This window comes from Lithobates pipiens, unplaced genomic scaffold, assembly GCF_037356315.1.
Source record: "Lithobates pipiens isolate NorthernLeopardFrog02 unplaced genomic scaffold, aLitPip1_a1.2 Scaffold_25, whole genome shotgun sequence".
Taxonomy (NCBI): domain Eukaryota; kingdom Metazoa; phylum Chordata; class Amphibia; order Anura; family Ranidae; genus Lithobates; species Lithobates pipiens.
The window spans coordinates 189,083,208-189,092,556 of record NW_027507787.1 but is presented as its reverse complement, the minus strand read 5'-3'; positions in this window follow the sequence as shown (position 1 = coordinate 189,092,556).

Genomic DNA, 9,349 nt, shown 5'->3' with positions numbered 1-9,349 from the left:
TAGCTATTCTTTGTATAAATAGCAGGTACTGCTGCTTCAAATCCATGAACCGCAGGTAGCCAATGGAATGCTACAGAATGTTCTGGAAGTTGGGAAGCCTATTTAAGGGACTGCTGGGCTGGAAATTTCCTTCTTTTCCTGCAAGGAGCACCGGCTGAAGAGCTCCCTCCCTCCCCAGTCGGGAGCACTATTATGTGGTTGGGTCACCCTTGATTTCTAGGGGGGGACATTCAATTTCTATGTTAAAATTAGGAAATGCTGCTTGAGTTCTGAAAACTGAGCCGTTACAAATTTTTTTTTTTTTTTTTTAAATCTTTATTTAAGGAATGCGGTACAAATAATGCAGTTTCATCACAAATTGTTCACCAACAAACAAACAAAAAATAAATAAAATAAAAAATAATTTTTTTTTGTGCCAAACCAAAGAGACAGGAGATCATCAACGTCCGTAGTTAATACTCAATAAGATCAGAATTCACAGGGCTATCAACCCTATGTGGCAACCGGAAGTCAGACATAGTCATAACCCTCCCCTTAAAACTTTTTGTAATAAATCCAAACCCCCCGAAAAAAAAAAAAAAAAAAAAAAGGGGGGGGGCGCCTGGCCCGCTGTCGAATGGTAGAGTGGGACATGAAAAAAGGGGGGTAGACCGTTTGCAAATCAAGGCGGTACTGTGCCCTTGTGGTAGGCCGCTACTCATCATCATTTTTTTGGGTTTGCATTTCAGAATGGATTGGGATCGCGGTGCAATGCCCTATATGTCCCGCATTCCAAGGGTATTTTTAGTATAAGGAGGAGAAAAAGAGATAGAGATAGGGAATATAGAGAAAAAGAAGGAAGCAGGGGGTACACAAGAGGGGAAGGGGTGGGAGGGGGACAGACCTCGTCAGGGCCCGCAGCCCCGGCCATGAGCAGATCCTCAGATGTAAGATTTGTATTCGTCAGAGTATCGGAACATATCCCAGTGTGTCCAGCGTGCATTGTGTTCTTCCTCACGGTCCCCTAAGGCAGCTGTAAGTTGCTACATCCGCTGTATGTCGCACACTCTGGTGAACCACAAAGATACCGTAGGTGGAGACTGTTGCTTCCATACACTGGGAATACAAGCCCTTGCCGCGCTCAGCAGATGCCGCAATAAGGATTTGCTGTACTGCTTACACGACATTGGGGTAAGGTTTAAAAATATAGCTGCTGGATTATCCTGTAAGGAGATATCTGTGATTTTTTGAATGATCTGCAAGACCTGTCTCCAGAACTGGGCTAGATCCGGACACTCCCAGAAAATGTGGAGCAGTGTGCCATTGTGGGTGTTACATCTCCAACATAAGGGGCTAAGGCCTGGAAATATGGACGCCAGAACTGACGGGGTCCTGTACCAACGCGTCAGAATCTTGTAGGTCATCTCCTGATATTTGCTACACAAGGATGATTTGTGCGCAAACAGGAGAATACGTTTTTTTTGATCCTCCGTGAATGTGGTATGGAGATCCCGTTCCCACTTCCTCAAGTATGGAGGATCAGCTTGCGACGCGTGAGCGAGTAAAATATTATAGGAGTAGGAAAGCGACCCCCTTATGGGCCCTTCTCCCGAGCATAAGCCCTCAAAGGGAGTCAATTGTCTGCGAAAGCAGCCGCTGTCTGGGAGTGATCGGAGGAAGTGTGCAAGTTGTGTAATCTTCCATTTCCCCAAAATTGAAGAATTAAGGACAGGATATACGCTCGCCGGGTCAACCCACCCCGTGGAGCCGAGAAAAGTAGAGGCTCTGACCAAGCTCTGATCCGAGTGGAGTCTAAATGATCTGTCCGATATTCCTGGTGGGAAGTCCGGGTGTCCTATTATGGGCGTCAACGGAGATGGGGAGCTGGCCGTCCCCGCGATTCTGAAATACGTGCGGAGTGCCCGCATGGTGGGTTCGATTAAAGGGTGCGGCGAGGAGAATCTGGATAAAGGGGACCCACTCCAGGGTAGCCCCGCCAGGGGAATCGATATAGACTCCTGCTCTAGTCGTACCCATAATTTTTGGGGCGAATGTCTGCACCAGTCCACAACTCTATTCATATGGACTGCTGTGTGATACAGGGCAGGGTCAGGGAGCCCAACCCCCCCTCTAAGTTTCGGTCTCTGTAGTAGCGAACCCTTAAGCTGCGCTGGTCCGTTACAAATTTTGATTTCATTAAAGTAATGCTGTTTTATATGGTCAGTAAAAAAATTAAAATATGTTTGTTTTATTTTCATATGTTAAACCAATAAAGTGCCGCAGCCATTATTTGACAAACTTTTGTTGTACATGATTTATTTGGTTGTATCTGGAGTAAGTGGTGGTGTGAATGGGTGTGGTCTACAATCTCATGACTGGCAGAACTAGGTGAAAAGGGTGGGCATAGTTGGGCTCTCTTGAAGAGACAGCCTGTTAGTTGTATTAACCCCACCACACTATGGCGGCATGGGTTTGGGTTAAGGCTGGACACAAGGAGATTTTTACTAATAGAAGAGCAAACCAGCACAAGGAACACTCCTACTGATTATAAGTTATGTCCCTTGTGCTGATTTTTCTGTTTGTGATTTTGGCTGCATTTTGGTTTTGAGATCTCTCAGAGGAAAGATTTACCTTCATAATCTTTCTGGCAATTTTTGTTTGCTGCAGTCCCCCACTAGGTGGTCTGTGATATCCACCTAAGTACCATACCTGGACGACATTAATGAATTTGTATCTTGTAAGTATGTATCAGTAAATTACATCAAAATATTTAATGATATAGTAATGTCATTTTAGAACTTGTGTACTGTTATAATGATTACCATTGCATGATTATAGATATATAAGGCCAGTATGGTGGCCTGAATTTATGGAAGGAGCCCGGTGGGTAAGCAGCCCAATGCTCTTTGCTGGTTCCAGTGTGCAATTCGTTACTTCAGCAGTCCAACTCTTCAGCTCACTTCGTGTTCGTGAGTCTGTTTTTCCCTGAATACAGTGTGTTGCGGCTGCTTATTCATAGATTTTTTTTAGATTTTCATTCAAATCTCGCTTGTGGCCACAGGTAAGAGTCGTTACTTTGCATTCGTATCATGTCCTAAATGTTGCTATTCATTGTATCTCCGATATCGTGTGTTCAGTTCCCATCGCGGAACTTACGAAACGTTCATACACCGTTCTTCCCCCCGTTACTTGCCAAATCAAGTTATTTTGTGTGCCAAACCAAACTCTTTGGATATGTTGCATACCCGCTACAGGCTGATGCGGACCCAGTCACACAGCCGATGTCAAAGGTAGGATTTGTTACCATCTTTTGACATGTCAATTCGTAGCCACTCACAGTGCCAACCATATGTTTGGATCGTGCAGTGGAACTTACGAATCATTCGTACGCACTTCTTGCATTCTATTTTCCACACCAAACTTTGTTGTTTTGCAAGGGATCACGCCACACCTTCCCGATACATAGCATTCCCGCCAGAGTCGGCCGCGAACCATTCACATGTCTCACTGTGGAAGGTAAGATTCATTAACACATTCTTTATGTCATATCAATTCGTTACCATTCGTTGTCTCCCATGTTGTTTGCTAATTCCCCCTACAGAACCTACGAATCAAATGGATTTTGTCCTTATTCCTTATTCTGCTTCAGAGTAAGGTAAGCCACCAAACAAGCCAGGTGTGTCTATCCTTTTCTCAGTAACCAAACTCTCATTCATAGAGACCCTGCAGCCAGGCAAAACCGTCTCAGCAGCCTGACACCCTTGTTGAGACTCTTGCAAAACGTAATATCGTCTCAGCAAACCTCTCACTCATTGGGCCTGCCCTTGGATAGGAGATTAGCGGGGACGAGTAGCTTTATGCACTTTTCCCTTTGCACTTCTTGCTCCTTCTGCTGCTTCTCTTCTGTTTTCCCCCCTCTCCTTCCCTCCCCCCGTTCCCTTTTTTCTCCTCCCCCCCCCCCCTTTTTTTATCTTCTTCTCCCTGTTTCCCGGCGCCCTCCTCCCTCCCCCTGTCTCCCTCTGTCCTCCTCCATCCTCTTCTCTCCCTGGTGGGCTACGGCACTGTAATAGGCATCCTCTGGTTCACACTGTTTTATTGGTCTTGTGATTGGTATGTCGACTTATGTACAATGCTAACTGTATACCTTGTGTATGTGGATTTTGTATTATGATGATGTTCAATAAAGTACTCCTGATTGTTAAAAAAAAAAAAACTCTCACTCATCAAAAAACTTTTGCCACCAAGCAATCTCAGCCCAGCAACCCGACACTTGTTGAGACCCTTGCATCATCTCAGCAACTTCTCACTCTCACCCTTTGCCACTACGCAATTTCGGCCCAGCAACCTGACACCTGTTGAGACCCTTGCAACCACACAAATCGTCTCAGCAGCCTGACATCCTTGTTAAGACCCTTGCAAAACGCAACATCGTCTCAGCAACCTCTCCTTTGTCAAAAAAATATATAAAAAATTATAAATAAAAAAATTAAAATAAAAACAAAAAATAAATAAAAAAACAAGTAAATAAAAAAAAATCTTTGCCACCACGCTATCTCGGCCCAGCAACCTGACACCTATTGAGACCCTGGCAAACAAGCAAGTTCGTCTCATCAGCCTGACACCCTTGTTGAGACCCTTGCAAACGCAATACCGTCTCAACAGCCTCACACTTTTCGAGACTCTTGCAACTATGCAATATCATCTCAAGCAACCTCCCACTCATTAAGACCTTTGTTACCACGCAGTCTTGCGCCAGCAACCTGACATTCATTGAGACCCTTGCAGCCAGACAAATCGTCATAGCAGCCTCACACTCATCGAGACTCTTGCGAATGCAATATTGTCTCTGCAAACTCGACAACCATTGAGACCCTTGCAGTCATGCAATATCGTCTCAGCAGCCTGACACTCATTTGAGACCCTTGCAACCATGCAATATCATCTCAGCAAACTGAGACCCTTGCAACCGCACAATATCTTCTCAGCAACCTGACACTCATTTGAGATCCTTGCAAAATGCAATATCGTCTCAGCAACCCCTCACTCATCGAGACCCTTGCAACCACGCAATACCATCATAAAAAAAACTCATACTCATCAACACCCTTGCAACCACGCAATACCATCTCAGCAGCCTGACTGAGACCCTTGCAACCATGCAATATCGTCTCAAAACCATCTCATACTCATCGAGACACTTGCAACCATGCAATATCGTCTCAAACGACCTCATACTCATCGAAACCCTTGCAACCGCGCAATACCGTCTCAGCAACCTGACTGAGACTCTTGCAACTGCGCAATATTGTCTCAGAAACCTGACTGAGACCCTTGCAACCATGCAATATCGTCTCAAAACAAACCACAAACTCATCAAGAACCTTGCAACCACGTAATATCGTCTCAGCAAACCAGACTGAGACCCTTGCAACCACGCAATGTCGTCTCAAAAACAAACCTTCATACTCATCGAGACCCCTGCAACCACGCAATATCGTCTCAGCAAACCAGACAGAGACCCTTGCGACCACACAATATCTTCTCAGCAAACCAGACTGAGACCCTTGCAACCACGCAATGTCATCTCAAAAACAAACCATCATACTCATCGAGACCACTGCAACCACGCAATATTGTCCCAGCAACCTGACATTCACTGACACCCTTGCAACCAAGCAATATCGTCTCCAGTAGTATAAAACACTTTGCGACACGCACCTACGTGCAAACCTACATACAAACTAACTTGCAAACACACCTCAGTGGCCTTTATCTCTCCAAAAAAAAGGGGAAAAACATACAGTTTTCATCTTCACCATGGTCAGTCACATCACAGGGGTGGGCCAGTTAATTTCAGGTTAAAGTCACACCAGGTCCACTGTCAGATGGTTATCCACAACCTCGATAACTTCCTGCTCATCTAAACAACCTGGCACACCACCGGCAGATCTACACAGGTTGAGAATAGTGTTCAGCAACCTCAACGTGCCCATAGCCGAGCATAAAGTGGAAGGCTCGGCACACTATATCACCTTCCTAGGTGTCACTCTGGACATGTGTGTCATACAGGCTAGCCTGCCTCCCGACAAATTCACCTGTACAAGGACAGTTATCCATGACTTCACCTGGTCACAAGGGTGCACCATGAGACAGTTGCAATCATTACTAGGGACGTCGAACTTCGTGATGAGTATTATTCCCCAAGGACAGTCCTTTATATCAGAGCTTTTAGTCTTTCTCACACCATTGCAAGATCCAGACCAAGTTCTCAAACTATACCAAGCAGCTGTAGCAGACTTAGCTATGTAGGACCAGTCCCTCACCAGCTGGAACGGCATTTCAATGTTCATCCCGGAAGTGTCACCCAAGCCACCATGGGTGTTCTCCGATGCTGCAGCACCATGGGCTTTGCAGCCATTTTCGCCCGCCACTGGTTCGCTGAACCTTGGCCCCCAGAAATTCTCTTAAAACTCTGCTTTCACCCAGTCGTCATCACTCTTCGAGCTGTATCCCATTGTGGCAGCTGCCCAGGTCTGGGGCCACACTTGGACAGGACAGACGGTGCTCTTCACCACGGACAATAAGGCCACGTTCAACATTATCAATAATGGTAGATCCAAATCACTCCCTATCATGTCTTTCCTGCGCAGGCTCGCACAGCTGTCACTCCACTGTCACCAGCTGTCACCAGTTTAATATCTTCTGTAGACATATTCCAGGAAAATGCAAAATCACAGCTGACCCATTTCAACCTTACTCTGTTTTTCCAGCAGGAGCCTGGAGCCCACCCAACAACTACTCCTGTCCCACCCTGGTCGTTGCTGACAATGGACTGAAGTCGCATCTCACCAACGCAACCCAGCTCATTAACCACTCCTTGGCACGCAACACACCGTAGGCCTATCGCACTGCTTGGAACACTTACCGCAATATTTGGCCTCTTGCCCCGCAGCAGCGATAGGCAACGTTAGACACGGCCTAGCCTTCATATCGTATTGCCACAACACAGCTGGTCCTTTTCTCACAATACTATCATGTTATACCTAGCCAGCGTCTTGCATTTCCTGTCCTTACAGGACCCCAGTAAACCGTCACTATTCTCAGCCCATGCAATCAAGTCCCTCCTACGGGGCATACAGAAGCACCAACCCATGGTAAGTGGCAAACGCAATACCTATAACGAGTGCCCTCTTCAGGGACATGTCTGAAATCCTTACTTGTTCTGCTTTTGGGGCTTTGCCCAGCCTAGTCATCAAAGTGGCCATCTACCAGACCTTCTACAGTTTCCTACAACCTAGTGAATTTACCGTCAGCGGCTCCGGCAGTCTGACACTGCTCTGACACCACCTGACTCGCTTTCCGAACCATTATACCCTTCATCTAATAGTCTAAAATCCGGCCCCGGGGTTGACATCAACTTGTTTCAGACTAACAATGGCTGGTTCCCAGTGATGGTGCTTGACCGACTATTGACCCATCTACCCAGCCAATCTGACGATAGCTCATCGCTACCCTTCCTAACCAGCTCCCTGAGTGGCAGCCAGTTTATCAAGCATGTCCGGATCCTCCTAAGTAACTTGGGCTTCAACTACAGTCAGTTCTGTGGACATTCCTTCCAGACTGGAGCAGCCTCAGCTGCCTCCCAACATGGAGTACCAGACCACGCAATCAAGAAACTAGGCCGATGGAAGTCAGATTGTTTTGCCACATATATCCCAAATCCTCAGGAAGAAATGGCACAAGCCTTCACCAAGCTGGCTCAATAACCACAAGAATCAATTAAGAGTTATTTCCCTATTTGAGTCTTTTTCCCCCTTTACTTGGCATACCATCCAGACCACCAAGGCACACTTCAGGTCTATTTATGTTGTAAGTCTTGTCGTGTGTTAATGTGATCCACTTCTCTCTCGGTCATAGGGCCACAACCATAAATAAGAAGGCCAGTATGGTGGCCTGAATATATGGGAGGAGCCCGGAGGGTATTTAAGCAGCCCACTCGCCAATACTGATTGTTGGTTCCAGTGTGCGATACCTTCCCACCCTTCCCTTTTTCAGGACACTTCTCAGCACATCCTATTTGGCATACCGACCAGACCACCAAGGCACACGTCAGGTCTATTTATGTTGTACAGTGGTGTGAAAAAGTGTTTGCCCCCTTCCTCATTTCCTGTTCCTTTGCATGTTTGTCACACTTAAGTGTTTCGGAACATCAAACCAATTTAAACAATAGTCAAGGACAACACAAGTAAACACAAAATGCAATTTGTAAATGAAGGTGTTTATTATTAAAGGTGAAAAAAAATCCAAACCATCATGGCCCTGTGTGAAAAAGTGATTGCCCCCTAAACCTAATAACTGGTTGGGCCACCCTTAGCAGCAACAACTGCAACCAAGCGTTTGCGATAACGTGCAATGAGGCTTTTACAGCGTCCTGGAGGAATTTTGGCCCACTCATCTTTGCAGAATTGTCCTAATTCAGTTACATTAGAGGGTTTTCGAGCATGAACGGCCTTTTTAAGGTCATACCACAACATCTCAATAGGATTCAGGTCAGGACTTTGGCTAGGCCACTCCAAAGTCTTCATTTTGTTTTTCTTCAGCCATTCGGTGGTGGACTTGCTGGTGTGTTTAGGATCATTGTCCTGCTGCAGAACCCAAGTTCGTTTCAGCTTGAGTACACGAACAGATGGTCGGACATTCTCCTTCAGGATCTCTTGGTAGACAGCAGAATTCATAGTTCCTTTTATCACGGCAAGTCTTCCAGGTCCTGAAGCAGCAAAACAGCCCCAGACCATCACGCTACCAACACCATATTTTACTGTTGGTATAATGTTCTTTTTATGAAATGCAGTGTTCCTTCTACGCCAGATATACTTGGACACACACCTTCCAAAGAGTTCCACTTTTGTCTCATCGGTCCACAGAATGTTGTCCCAAAAGTCTTGGGGATCATCAAGATGTGTTGTGGAGAAATTGAGACGAGCTTTGATGTTCTTTTTGCTCAGCAGTGGTTTTCTCCTTGGAACTCTGCCATGCAGGCCATTTTTGCCCAGTCTTTTCCTGATGGTGGAGGCATGAACGCTGACCTTAACTGAGGCAAGTGAGGCCTGCAGTTCCTTGGACGTTGTTGTGGGGTCTTTTGTGACCTCTTGGATGAGTCGTCGCTGCGCTCTTGGGGTAATTTTGGGCGGCCGGCCACTCCTGGGAAGGTTCACCACTGTTCCATGTCTTCGCCATTTGTGGATAATGGCTCTCACTGTGGTTCGCTGGATTCCCAAAGCTTTGGAAATGGCTTTATAACCCTTTCCAGACTGATAGATCTCAATTACTTTCTTTCTCAATTGTTCCTGAATTTCTTTGGGTCTCGGCA